The sequence below is a fragment of the Tyto alba genome, unplaced genomic scaffold (genome assembly GCF_018691265.1).
Source record: "Tyto alba isolate M040663 unplaced genomic scaffold, T.alba_DEE_v4.0 Super-Scaffold_14, whole genome shotgun sequence".
NCBI lineage: Eukaryota > Metazoa > Chordata > Aves > Strigiformes > Tytonidae > Tyto > Tyto alba.
In genome coordinates this window covers 43,076,009-43,091,023 of record NW_024881276.1, presented here as the reverse complement: position 1 = coordinate 43,091,023, position 15,015 = coordinate 43,076,009, and positions in this window count along the sequence as shown.

The window sequence follows — 15,015 nt, the reverse complement described above, 5'->3', positions numbered from 1 at the left end:
GGGATCGTATGGGCATGCGAGTCTGTGACAGCTCAAGGTCAGTGGGATAGTTCCGGTCACAGTGATCTGGGTGAAACCATACGGTTCTGAATGAAATGATGTGGAATTGTTTTGTAATTCCCTGCCACAGATCAGCAGTGGGGTGTTTAAAAACAGTTGTGAGCAGAAACTTTTTAATTTCAGTTGCCTCCAAAATGATTCTATCCAGAGCTTTTTACATTCCCTGAGAGCATAATTTTAACTGTATTGCTTCAAGTTTCTCCTCCTCTTCCCTACCTCTTTTTTTTAACCCTTTGTCATTATAGGAACCGATATGTGTTTGTAAAAAAGGTATTTCCTGGTACATCACATAGCCTGGTACCAATCTAGCATATTGGCACCAAGACACAACATGCAGCCATGGTTATGAAGATGGGCTTTCTAGTCTGAATTTCTTGCCAAATTAAATGTGCATCACATCTTTTGCTGTTTGTATCTACAACAAAAGGAGAATAGTGGAGGCTTTTGTAGAGATTGGTTAAGAGTTTTTACATATGATATCATGAACTGTATAAATACATATTTCAATATTATCAAAACTGAAGTTTCTGTAGATGTTGCATTTCCAGTCCATCATCATGATTTATGTGAATACATAAACAAAAAAGCCTCCATCCCTTGAAACTGTCAGCTGCTTGTCAAATGTTGTTAGTAAATAAAGGGAAAAAAAAGATGTGGCAGATCAAATTAATGAAGATATTTTTGTAGTAGAACAGATCAAAGTTTATAGGACAGCGGTTTTACAAACTCCAATGAAGGTTTTTGTCGTACATATGGGAACTCTAGAAATCACGTTGCATGGAAGCAAATAGATTTTGTCCAGTGTTAAAGAAAATAAATATGTAGGCTTGGGGCAGAAGGAAATTCTACCTTTAAGTACATGCAATAGATTTTGTTCTTAATGATCTTAATAATGAGGTTCTTCCGTGATTCTCAAGAGTATTGACAATTAGTCAAGTTACACAGAAATGTGCAGTTGGTTCATGTCCTAATTGCAGCCCATAAATCAAATAGTGTAGGATGAGTTGCTTAGTTATGCTTCTCAGTAATTTCAGCACACTGGATAATCTGGCTGAATTTAGGTCTCTGAGAACAATGTATTTAGATACATAAAACCAGTTTGACACTTAACTATATGAAGTTTACAGAAACCTTGAAGTGGATCTACAATGTGTAGCATAATTGCTTAATGGAGAATGTAGTGTACTTGATAGAAACTCGTATTAATTAGTGAGGAGGGGAAATTATATGTTTATGAAAGCCATTGGTATCTTCTTATACAGTACAATTTAGGCACTGCATGGAGTGTTCCTTGTTTAAACCTTCAGGAGAAGGGTGGAGGATTAAGTCTGGGAAACTTCATAGAGAAAAAAGTTTTAATTAGCTCTACTTTTTGTATTTTTGGAAAATCCAACACTGGTCTTTTCTCACTTAAAACTGTGTTTCTGTTCCTGAACTCAATCATATAGAACCAACAAAGTCCCCATCTGAATCATTCTTGGGATTAATGTTGGATACCAAAATCTCAAAAGAGTTTCTTTTTCTTCTGAATGAAACCAATCAAATATAACTACTTGCATTCATAAACAGTTTATTACTTATTCTTCTTTTGGCTAGGCATAAGACCACAGATGTGAAGGTAAATTGCTGAATTATTCTCACCTTTGTGATTTTGTAACCCTTGGGGCATTTAAGAAACTGTTAGGTTAGTCCCTTCCATGTAAGTGGTGAGTAGGAGCTAAGGGTACCAAATAACTTCACTTCTTATAGAGTGTGTAGATGGTGTTAAACATTGAGCAGGAAGGTGGTAGGTATTTATTTTATGGCCATCTCTTTTGCAGAGCTCACAGAAAGCAACCAGAGGTATGCTGAAGTCAGCATAATTTTAAGTGAAGAGTAGATGACTACATCTTGACCCAATTATCTGGAGTGTACTGCCAATGATACCGACTTGAGTCTTTTTGTTTCTGAAAGAGTTGCTTCTGTGCAACTCTGATCCAAAGATCAGAAATGCTTTTCTCTCTTTTTACTCCTGTCCCTCTTCAATGCTTGTTGACAACTCAAGAGCTGAGGTGGCTGGGAGAACTTAAAGGCTATTAGAAGTATATCATTTAAGTATTTGGAGGAAAAGGCTGCTAAAGTTTTGATCATTAATTTGTTTTTATTTGTAACTTACATGGGACTCAAGTAACTCATTCTCTGAACAAGAAAGCTTCAAGCACAGTGAAATCTCTTGTTTCTCTTATGCCTTAACAGGCACCTCTTCCCCACATGCCGGCCCCTGCCCTTCGGATGTTTGTAAAACAGTCTAACCCCCTCTCTAATAGCGGTGTGCAGCATTGTAGGTGAGATTGAAAGGAGAGCCAAATTAATTTATTGAATATACACTTTTCATTTTTAAAGTACTTGTTAACAGTAATACATATCTAGGAACAAAATACCCAACACCAAGGAAACTGGGAAGGAGAAGGAATCCTACTTAATCCAGCTGACTACCAGTAAAGTCCTCTTATCTGTATTCTTGTTTAGAGGGCTTAGTAGCAGACTCTTACAACTTGAGTTGTTAGTCATATGAAACTTTTTCTATCAGATAGTAAATTTCTTGGAGAATAGTTCTGTAGGCACTGAGCTTGTTCAGATTTTCAACAAATAGTTTAGGTCCCAAAAAAGGAGAGGGAGAGAGAGGTGCTGAATATTTCATAAGAAAATAAAGTTTTTTTCCCATACATGTTATGATAAGCTTCGTTTATATGATCGTTTGCTATTTTTTTCCCTACTGAAATCTCCTCTTATTCACTGTTCACACTGGAGTTCATTTATTTAATGATGACTACTGCTATCTGAAAAATAGCTCGGTGACTTATTTATCACAGCCTGTTCAAATTCCATTTTGGAAACTTCCCCTGAAATTTGCTCACCACAAACATGAATAAAGAAGCTGCACCTCCCTGCAGGGTGAGATGAAGTACTGCTCTCTCATCTTACAGATAAGGGCCTGAAACAGAGGAAGATTACATCAAAAGTGCTTCTAAATTTGAGTGCCTGTTTGAAGATGCCTTTTTGAGTGATATTACCACTAAATAACATGTTTCATGTTCGCAACATAGCTGTTATTGACTTTCAGTACCCTGAAATGAGAATTTGATTTCAGGCTGAGCAATAAAGAAAAAATAGAGACTCTCATACAAGTCTTTTTTCATTGCCCTAAACTCCCAGTCCTGGTCTTCTCCTGCTGAGTAAGAATCCTAATGTTAACTCTTAGCTCTCTACCCAGTCTCCTCAAAAAGGCTTAAGAAGAACTATATAACTAAATGTAGGCATTTGCAATGTTGACATTTACATCTGAACTAGTAGCACTGAGCTCTTTTGCATAGTCAAAAGAAAGAAATAACTAACTAAAATGCAACTGATCTCCCACAGATGGCATCTAAAATATAGCAATAGAATTGCATTCTAGCACCTGCCTCTGAAAGAGGGGTGAGTAATCCACAGATGGACATCTAAAGCTAGGTGAAATTAATCCCACCTTCTGTGTTTTACCCAGCTGGCTTTTTACTCAGCCACCTGTGCCATGCTTTGTCTCCTTGGCTAGCCAGAGCTGGTTTTGACACCAATATGTCTTCAGTTCTTTTTCTCCATCTGTCTGCTTTGCCATCCCTCCTGTCTTTTATTAAAGTAAGGCATCGTCTTTTTTGATGCCTTATGGGCGTTCAGAAGTAGCAGGCTAGTCAAGAACATAAAATGGTATTCATGTTCCTGCACCTCTTTCCAAATCTGTGTCAGCCTACAACTTCCCTGGAGAGCTGGAGCTTGTCTAATGCTGTTGATGGCTTCTGAAAATGAGTTGCTTTTTTCATGTTGTCTGCTGACTATATATGACCTCAGAGTTTTGAAAGCCATTTAACTTGCCAAATTTGAACAGATAAAATGATGTATTTCCAACATTGGGGGCACACTCCTTTCTCCTGCTCATCCTTCAGTTGGCTTTAAAAGAAACATGAGGCATTTAAAATTAGAGAATGTTTTATCCTTCCTAAAAGAATTGGAACTGTTTTGTTCTGATTTTCTTCTTAAAATGGCTGACTACTTTAAAAAATAATCTGCATGTTACTCAAGGGAAAAAAAAAACAAAGCAAACACCCCACAACACCCCTTAACCCAAAAATTCAACTTCAGGACGCAGTATGATACAGATAGCACCAGCCCCAATGATTTAAGATTTTAGTTATAAAAGAAAGAAAAGAAAGAGTCTTAAAAAAAATCTTATGATTAAAAAAAAAGGTAAGATCTCTCTACAGATTGATCTTTTTTTTTTTTTTTTTTTTTTTTTTTAAGCGTATAAATGAATGTTGTCATTTAAGGCTGGACCTGCTCTCAGCTAGCAGTCTTATCAGTAGAAAAGCATAGGCTGTAGATGTCACAAAGCTACATAATAATTTAGATTATACTTATCAAATAGTTTTAATTAGGAAAGAAGGCTTCACCAGCAGATCAAGTTTTATGACATAATAAGGCATAGTGAGAAATACTATCATCTATAAGCAGATTTGAACTACTGTTTTCCACCTCCAAATAAAATTCCTTAATCCCTTTTATATGAGGTACTATGCTACTGGTTGTTCTGAAGTTTCTGGTTCAAACCACTTTCTCCTAATTTAGCATTCTTTCCATTCAGCATGGATACTGAGGGTGAAGAGGAAGCTACTACTGCCTACCACTTTATTTTTTGCTTAATTTTGTTTCAGGTGGCTGAAAAAGAAATGCTTTGATTCAAGTCAGGGAAAAATATATGTTAAAAAAAAAGTCCTGCCATTTGAAGTCATCTGTAGTAATAAGTAATATGCAGATAGTGGAAATGCATCTTCCATTAATTCTTTAGAAGGTTTGAATAAGTGTTCTACTGAAAATTTGCATGCTGGGAAGCACCCTTCTATCTTAAGAATATGATTTTTTTTTTTTTAATAATCCTGAATACTGATAAAATTCTGTAAGTAATTTGAACTGTGTTAAATGCCTAATGATCACTTTTTGATTATAACAATTAAGCTTTTTTGATGCCTTCTGTTAATACAATGCATTTGCAAAACGATTGTTACATCTTTTAATTCCAATTGCCCCTTACAAATTTCTATTCTCATTTAAATTCTAGAATATAATTTATTCAGAGAAAGTTAATCAAATCTGATGCTTACTAAGAAGTTAAAATATAGACCAGAGGAAACTTTTGTGTTTCTTGTGCCAACCTTCTGAAGTTCCATTTCTGAGATTTATTTGCCAGGATTAGAATAATGTTTGTTTCTTTCATGCATATAGTTGTTCATTATTCCAAAGCATAAACACAAGAATATCCTTTTCCAAGCAGCGGAATGCTTTTAATTGCTTCAGTAAGACTTCGGTACAAATGTATCTGTTTGGGAAAGGTATTTTTTCAAATTCATTCCCTTTTTAAAGGGTAGGTGTTCCAAGGCCCTACATAATTGCTTGCAAAGTGAGAATTATCCTTTGCCAGTTCATCATTAGCCTTATATACCAATACATTGATGTATGATATTACTTTATGACATATGCCAACTCTGCATGAGTAATCCTGGAATATTACACTTCAGAAGCATCTTACACTTAATTAGTGACTGTATAGTATCCTCTACCTACCTTATACATCAGCCATCTACAGGACAAGAATAAAGAATTAATTTGTAATTATTCCTCTTTTGGGTTATTTTCTTTGAATAACATACTGCTGCATATATTTGTATTGTTCAGCTGACATACCTCTGAGACATAAGATGATTTAACTTTATTTGTAGATAAGCAAAGAAAAAAGAAAAAGAAAGATGTTTCATTTAGCCAGGGACTTCAAGATAAGGAGGTTCTCTGCAGATTGCACATCAAAGTTACATGTGGAATAATAGGTTGAGCAGTTTCTAACAAACTGTTCATTCAGCAGGAGGTGAAGATGTAGAAGTATGGAGTGAGTCAATGATCCTTAAGGCCTGACTGGAAAGACTCCCACCATGGTCATATGCCTGGAAAATGGCAGCTCTCTTGGTCAGGAAAGAAATCTGCAGACCTGAAACCCTTACTCAGAGACTTGAACTCTGGTCTTGAGCCTCAGGGGGCAATTGCAAGGGTTGACTAGCACGTGCCTTGGCTCATCCTACAAATTTTGAGTTATACATTTCTGTTGCTGTGTAATGCAATATAAGCAGAAGGTATAAATTTTGGTTCCTGCAGCTGACAATATCTCTGGCTTTAAAAGCGCAGCACAGGCTACTTACAGGTCTTGACTTCTGGCAATTACTGTACTTTCACTTTATGCTGGATAATACACATTGTGCAGTAATTTTCTTATGATGATACCTCTTTATATAGTATGAAAACAGTCTACAATAAGGATAGTTATTTTGAAATGTTTCTTAAATTTTTGCTTAGGTCAATTAAATATCTTAGGCTGTTACTGGTCAGAGATTGATTGTGTGAACTTGGTGGAAATTCTCTTGTTTTAGCAATAGAGTAACAGAAAATAAATTCAGCTGCTTCCTCCTATGTGAAGAGGAAGTAGACCTTTTTGTTCATACGTTTTTTCTAATCTGAAAATATCAGTATGGTGGAAGGAAATATGTGAATTTAGTGTTTTAATGAAAACTATTTGGGAAAGCTTTGCAAGACCAGAGTATGCATGTATGTGAGAGAGACCTTTCTTGTAGCATCCCATAGCTAGTTCTAGCTATAGTAACTGTACCCTTCTCTAGGAATGATGAAGAAGTAGAGCATATACTCTATCTGATTCCAGGGTTAAGTCTGAGGATACATTCCAGCAATTTTGTTTGAAGTTAAGGGGTCTAGGAAGCAGCAAGAGTGGGGCTTCTCTGAGAGGGGCCACGTCGGGGTGTGGAGATAACCCCAATGCTAGGTGTGGTGCCTCACTGATGGGCACCGCAGTATCTGTGTGACAGGCAGAGCTGGGTGCTGGTAATGGGATCCACTGATAGCTCAGGCAGGACAAGGAGGTGAACCAGGGCCAGAGGTCACCCAGAAGGGTCAACAGGAGAAAATGGAGCTAGATCGAAAGACAGGGCTGGAGACAAGGCTGCAGTGTCATCCGAGGTTTGTTCAGGAGGCAGGGCTGGAGACCTGGGTGATGTTGCTGAAGTAGGGACTAATGGCCCCTGGCAGAGCAGAAACGGAGTCTTTGGGCCCATGGGCAGGGCCAGGGGCGGTTGGGGCAGGGCCAGTAAGGCTCATCAGTGCTCTCAGGGACCTGATGCTGGATGTCTTCACCGTGGAGAAGAATGGATTCAGAGAGGTAATTGCTGTCTTCAAGTACCTGAGGGGTGTTAGAGAGGAGATGGTATCAGGCTCCCCTCAGCAGTGCACAGTAAGAGGACAAGGAGCAACAGTCATAAATTGCAAAAAACAAAATTCCAGTAAAAAATAAGAGGAGAATGGGGGTGAAATTCACTGTGAGAGAGGTCTAATACTGCAGCAGATTCCCAGGGGGGCTGTTGAACCTCCATTCCTGGAGGTATGGAAAACTTGACTGGATAAAGCTCTGAGCAACTTGGTATGACTTTGAAGTTAGCCCTTCTTTGAGCAGAATATTGGACTGGATGATCTCCATAGACCTTTCTATCTGAATGATCTGTGGTTCTAAAAAAGGATAATTCTCAAATATTTGGACATGTGGTTTGATTCCCTGGTATGGGGGCAGAGGGTATATAAATTAGTGTGTTCTTTCTTTAAAAGTTTAAGGGCGAAATGAAGAGACAGAAGACTTAAGAAAGGTCTCATTTTGTCCTGATGGGAAGTAAAAGCATGCTTGAAACCAGGCTTAAAAATTCAGAAAACTGTTTCCTGCTGTACTTTAGCAGCAAGAGAAACTACTATAATCTCAACTTGTTACTGTCTACCAAAGGCAAGCAGACTTCTGCCTCACCTTTTCAGTGATTGGTGCCATTCAGTATAGTAATAAAAACAAAGAACTTGCTTAGGTCTTCAGTTTTAACTAATTTTTCAATGTCCCTATTCAGCCATCGTTTTCAGTACTAGTTATTCTATTTCCTCCCAAATCCCTTAGCAAAAACTCAAAGAAAATAATCCCGCTCAGTATGGCTCATTGCCACCCGTTGTCATCCCTAGGATTAATAGCATTTGTGATAACTGCAATAAATTGGAACATTTCATGTTACCATGGCAGCCAAATTGAAAGTAGCAATTTTTTTCCCTAGGCTGGCCACAGATACTGTTGCAGGTAGAAGATCTATACTAATACTGGTTTATAATTTTCGTCTGTTATACCAAAATGTCTTTCCCTAATTTTCTCATTCTCTGTTAAGTACTTATGGTGTAGGAGTTTCTCATTAAAGAATAACTGGAGACAGAAGAACTCCCTATTTGAGTGTATCAGTCACTAACTGAATATGATATTTTGTGTTGAATGATGGTGAATTTAAAATACTACATTGAAGAACTCTTATAAAGCATATAATTGGAGATTTTCAAAGAAAACTTACTTCCTTGTACTGCTGTAAAAAAAAAAAAAAAGGAGAAAAAAAAAAAAGGAAAAAAGAAACAAGCAAACAAAAAAACCCCAACAACAACAAAAACAACCAAACAAAAATACAAACCAGAAAACCCCATCAAAACATCAGGTTATGCTCTAAATTTAAAGAAAACATAACAAACAATTCAAAATTAAAAGAAAGCTGTATTTTCTGTTTTCCATGGAAAAAAATATGAAAAGATTTTACATAAATCCTATACAATCTTGTAGGGACAGCTATAATCTGCCTGTTATTCAGTGCCTAGCCCTCTGTTACACTTTCCACTGAAATCTCTCTTAGCTCATGATGTAGTAAACGTGTTCAAGTACTTGGAGATTTATGTATTCGTCTGAACTAAAAAAAGTTAACTGCTTATAAAGAGATGTTTGTAAGGTAGTATGTTGGAAGTATAACAGAAGGAATAGTAAAAAATTAACAAAAAGTTGCTGTCATAACTTGATAATTGGGGTCTTTGTCATTTTAAATAACAGGTAAAGACTCTGATCTCAAATAAGGGCTTTAAATTTGGAAACACTGGGAATCTAGATATTCATATGATTTTACTTAAATGTGTTATCAACATACTAGATTTGGTAATTGTATGTGATAAAGAAATAACATCAACTCCAGCAGTGGGGAAGGCAATAATTTAACGTGCATGTGGGGAATTGAGACAGTGAATTCACTATGGCGTAGCCTGTCTGCAGCTCTGGGTTCCATTCTCTTGTGTAAGCAGTGTGTCTGATGGGGAACTGTGGCAGTAGATAAAACATGCTGATAGCAAGGCTTGACCAAGAGATGAAAGGGAAACCTCAAACTTTGATGCTTGTGTATGTTCCAAACATCCTATTCCATTATGGCTGCTCTTCTATACATTAGTTCCTAAGAATCCATTGCTCGATAGAAATGGTTAAATGTTTCACAGACATTCAGCACTAGTAAAGCAAAAACTTTAGAGATTGGAGGTATTTTGTACTTCAGAATCAGATAATTTCTATGGGGAAAGCAAGACTTAGATGGATCCTCGTGGTCATTGTGTGCATCCCTGCCAACATCTCAGTATGAAGCAGCAGTGCACTTCTGATGTGGATCTTCTGATCTTCCCATCTTCCCCACCCTACTGCACTTTGGTTCACTGTGAACTGCATTCATTTTGGATTAAATCAAATTGAAACATCTGGTCCTGAACTGTGTCTAATGTGCTGCAGACACTAATATGTACAGAAGTACCTAATCATGAGAGAGAGCTTCACCTCCCACCCCATCCCTCAGCACATACTGAGATGGTGGGAACTGATAGAAAACTCTTGGGATTATCAAGGACTTGTGCAATGCCAACTCACCCTTTGAGTCATATAAAGGGTCAGGTAGGATCTGCACTTTGTTGTCTTCTGCTTGCCTCTCAGTTCCTTGCTGGCCTCCATACAAGTCATGAGCCAGTTTGGCTTCCTCAGAACACAGTAGTTTGTTTTGTTTGTTTGTGCTATTTTGCTGACACATTTCTTTTTGGCTGTGGGGGTTCCTTTCTCACACTGATTTTTGGCCCAAGTCTAAAGCCACATGCCTTCTCTGTGTACATGTTCTCTGAGGTAGGTGCTTAGCAGCTTGGACTGCAAGGTGTTTATCGGTGTCCTGTCATGAGGTTGTCAAGGCACAGTCCCAGTCGGAAGATTTGCCTTTAAAATAGAATAAACTGCTTGTTTATTCTGTGCTATTTGCCACAGTGCAAGAGATGTAAACGTAAAATCATGTCTCCTTGTCCAACACTGTACTTGACATTCTGCATTTTCCCAGACCACAGTAATGACATGGTTATCAATTGACCTGGATATGTGTATCTGACTCCATATATATTAAGCTCCATCTTAATACACACACACACACATATATTGTTTTGCTCCCTTCTTCCTACCCAAAAGATTGTTTAAGAGTATCTTGATCCAGATCAATGGGAAATGTGTTTTAATTTCTGATCTAAACTTGATCTCACCAAACCTATGCCTCTACCTCTTGTTCTAGTCCTCTGCTGCAGACAATGATACTTTTTCTCCATTGTATTTGCTGGCTGCAAGCCTACCCACTCTGACTTAGGGTGACTAAAGGGAGAATCATTGCAGTGGAAAGGCGTCTCTGGAGATCATGTGGCCCAACTCTCTGATCAAGGCAGGGTCAACTAGCACAAGTTACGCAGGGCCATGGCAACTCAGGTTGTAAACATCCTCTTTCACAGCTCCTTCACTTGGGCGACTCAGAGCCTGTTTGATCAGTTAGTAGACCCAGGTCCTTTTCCTCAATTGTTTTCAGACAGTAAAATTCCATTTTAGGTTAGACATTTTCATCAGTCCCTGGGTGCATGTATCTGAGAATCTGTAGCACTCAGTTTCATCATGTTTTACTTCCTCTAATCGAGCCTTATAGTGGAGTTTCTCCTGATACAGAATTCTTCTTCGTGGAGAAGAATCAGTAAAATTGTGTTTCTTGGAGGAGAATCAAGAGATGAGTGTGATGGTGTCACTGGATGGCAGGGAAACTGGGAAATGGATGTAAAAGAGGCAGGAGAGGAGATGCCTGTGAGTAAGGTGGATATTAAATATGGCTTGTATTTCTGTGGTGAATTCTTAGTGGTCTGCCTGCTCATTAGAGTTATGCACCTCCGATCAAGCCTTTGATGTATGATGATGTGTCTCTGGCATTAACAGTGCTGCCCAGGTCCATGTGTAATCCTAAACACTTTGTTTATCTGTGCCAAAGTTACTGGTGTGAACAAGTGGGGTCCTGGCCCTGGCTGAACTGCAGAAGTGGCCTTCCTCATACCTGATGGCTTGTCTTTCAATGCTGCTCTAATCATAAACAGTGGTGCAAGGAGATCCTTATGCTTGCATGAGCTCTGCTGTAGTCATTACAGTGACATTTTTCCATTGCCATAACATTTTTTAAAAATAATCACAAAATCTTTCGCTTGGTATTCAGTCAGTTTCACCTGACTATATTTATACATGCTGATTATATCTCCCTCTTTTATCATAGGTGCTTTAGTATTATATTGCTGGAGCTCAGGATGTTTAAGATTATTTGAACAGAAGAAGAAAACATACAAAAGCTGACTGACAGGATAAAAAAACAGCCTTTCTTTCCCCATCCCTGTCCCATATTTCTGTGTGAAAAAATTTGGTTGTTCTTGCCAGCCCTTTGATCTTGAATTCATCATTTATTGCTCTAGCTCTCTTCCTCAGTGTTCTTGGGTTTTGTTTCCCCGTTCTCCTTTAATATTGCTTTTTTTAACATTTCTCCTTATGTTTGTATGGGGATGCTGAGAAGCACTCAAGTAGTTTAAGATCCTCTGGGAACTTTAACATTGAGTGCTCCTCTTCTAAGGCTCAGCTGAAATCTGTCTGAGCTGCAACTTCCTCATACAGCTGTGGTTTTTCTCAGGTTGTATGGCAGTTGCTGGCCAGTAAATATATGATCTCTTGTCTGCTGTGATGCAAATCTACTTTCCTTCTTGTCTGACTAATAAATATTTTCTCCAAGAGATCTACAGTCGTTAGGGCAGAGAGAGATTGCTGTATTTTGAACAGGTTCTGCGTTGTGTCTTAATAGGTTTGGTGTTCCTTTGTTTAAGTCAAATAAATGCCTCTGCAGTGTGTTTGGATGGCAAATATTGCCTGGAAACTGTTGCTAAGTAAAACTTGCTTTTGTTGCTGAATGATTTTGGTTGGAGCATCTATCAGTAAAAAATGTGAAGCAGAATCATAGGTGTAGAAGCAAGCAAGCCAGGAATGGCAGGCTGTGACTAGTATGGACTTGTGTGAAGAACCACTTGTATTTTTATGGAGCAAGCTCAAGGCTATAACTTCATTATAAAACTACTGAGGTTCATCATTCATTTGTTTTTTTCTTCCTTTTTTTGTGGAGCTCCACTGACTCTTTGCAGCTTTTGCTGTTTACATGGTATTGCAGGGTGTGGTTTTTTGTTGGTGGTTTTATTTTTTAGTAATTGTTCCCTATCAGCTAGCTTCGTCAAGCTCAAATTTCTTTGCTTTTCAAAGAAAACATCCAGATAATTTGACAGGACAGTGAAAGCCACAGGTGTTCGTGGATTCGTGAATAAAAGGCACAACTTAAAACTATACATTAAGCATAAACAAATGTCAGACCATAACAGGGCAGAAGAATAATAGGCACATCTGGCATAAAAGCATAATACAAAGATATGTCATCTGCAGGTGATTCTGTCAGCTAATGAGGGAAAGACAGCATGGAGTGAATACAGAAGCATCTGTTAAAAGGCCAGCTCTGAAAAAGACCTTATCCAACTGCCAAGGACAGAAAATCACATGAATAGCTCAAAGTAGCAGTGAACAAGTGCACTGTAGGTGACTTCCTGCAAAGGGTCAGCGTTAAGGAGCTGTCTGACAATAGGGAACTGCCTTGACAATACTCAGTACTGGAACTTTCTCATCTGTAGCCTTTGTTATGTGGAAACTGAATCTAATTAGCTTTCTTGTCCAGTGCATGCCAGCTCTGTTTGCTTAAATCCCAAATGATCCTGAAGACTGTCAGGTGAGAAGGTGTGTAACTTCTTTCCCTCAAGAGGCAGCAGCTCCTTGGGTGTAAAGAATTCACACACACAAATGCTTCAACTCCCTAGGAGTCTTTCCTGAGCATTTCTTCTCCTTCCCTGTGCTAGCTTCACAGAGGTTGCAGCAGGTCTGGGACTGTGGCACTGTGGCACAGTGACCGTGTCACTGAAGTGACATCCACTTCAGGATGGGAAAGAGGGAATCTTCCAGGTGGATTGCAAAGTTATCCTGGTCCCCTTTGCTCAGCCTGGGGGAAAGGAGGGTGTCTCTTCCAACTTTGCTACGGTTGGGTAGCCTGTAACTTACCTATCTTTTCCCAACCCATCTTCTCCTTTATGGCTGATTCTTGGATATTTGGAGATAGAGCGCCACTGATACCAAAGTTTGTGTCTAGTGGAAGTGTATGAGCCTAGGGATTCAGTGGTGTTGTCTTGTTTGTCTTTCAACTTAGGAAAGTGTTAATTTGGCCATTTTAAGACCCATTCTCTTCAGAATATGCAATCTCTTTATCTGTGACAGAAGGTAACTCATAATGTCTATAAATTTTTGGTCTTTTGGAATCCTTAAGAGATAATTTTTTTCACCGAGGATGTTAGAAATATTTAAGTAGGCCCTATGTGACTAAAGCACACAGAATTTATTTGTCTTTTTCTCTCCAAAGCAAATCGTTAGTGCAGTGCTGCTGATTTTATGTAGGAAGACAATAGACTTGAACAGGGAGAACATTTTTCACTGGCCTGGTGCTCTACGAGGCCTTTTAATGACAAGAGATTTCTTCATGTATCATAGCACTATTTTTCTGTACCCTAACATCAGTGGGAGAAGTTGCCTTCTTGTTCCAGTCAGTTATTGGAAACAGATGATGGCTCCTTGTGTTGTCTGTATATATCTTTTGGCCTTTAAATGTCTTTTGGAAATTGGCTTGTAAACTTTTTGATATAGCTCACCTTCCTCGGTTCCAACTTTGGGACTTTAATGTATCTCCTGCCTCAGGTTTAAGTTGTATTTCTTACATGGGATAAAGAAAGCTTAAGATAGCATTGATGTGCTCCATATGCAGGCTGTGCTGACCAACTCGGTCACATTTCTAGCATATGAAGGAAATACTCAACTCATAGTTTTGGGTTTTAAGATCTTGATAGGAACAGACAAGATAGCCTGTTGTTTGAGATTTTTCCCTAGCAAAACTAGAGCTTCAAATGCAGAGTCCTCTGTGTACATGTTTGTGAAAGGAGCTTCTCTTGTGTGACCCACTGAAATAGGCTACAACCTCTTGATCTTTTAGGGGTGCAACATAGTATTAGCCCATCCATCATTTGTTCTTCTGCTGTCCATTCCTCATCTTCCCCAGTGGTACCCCAGACACAATGCACATTTGCAGTCCTTTCTTTTTCCTAGCTTTCTGGAATGTTATATGGCCCTGCTGAATTACCAAGGAAACTGACTTTTCAATGCAGGCAATAGTCTGTCCTTGCTTATGAGCATGTTTTACATGGAGATAGAAGGGCAATGCCTCAACTCTGCAAATAGTAGAAGACTAAGCAGCAATAAAATACACAGGATTATGGCACGTATCGCAAAACTATCTGTGAGTAGACTGCTCAGCAGCTTTTCTTATGAGACCGAAAAAGCCTTTATCTATAGCAAGTAGCAACCTTCCAAACTGCAGAGCATAATTATTTCCCTCCTCAATCTTCCTCTCTCTCACCCCAGCACATGATACGTTGTACTTGACACTTATGAGGGAGAAGATACTCAGCAAAGTCTCACATCTTTTCTGTTCAGAGTATTTAAGTCCTGAATGATGTTCTTTAGAATATTATTATTGAAATAGAATATTAAAGTGCAGA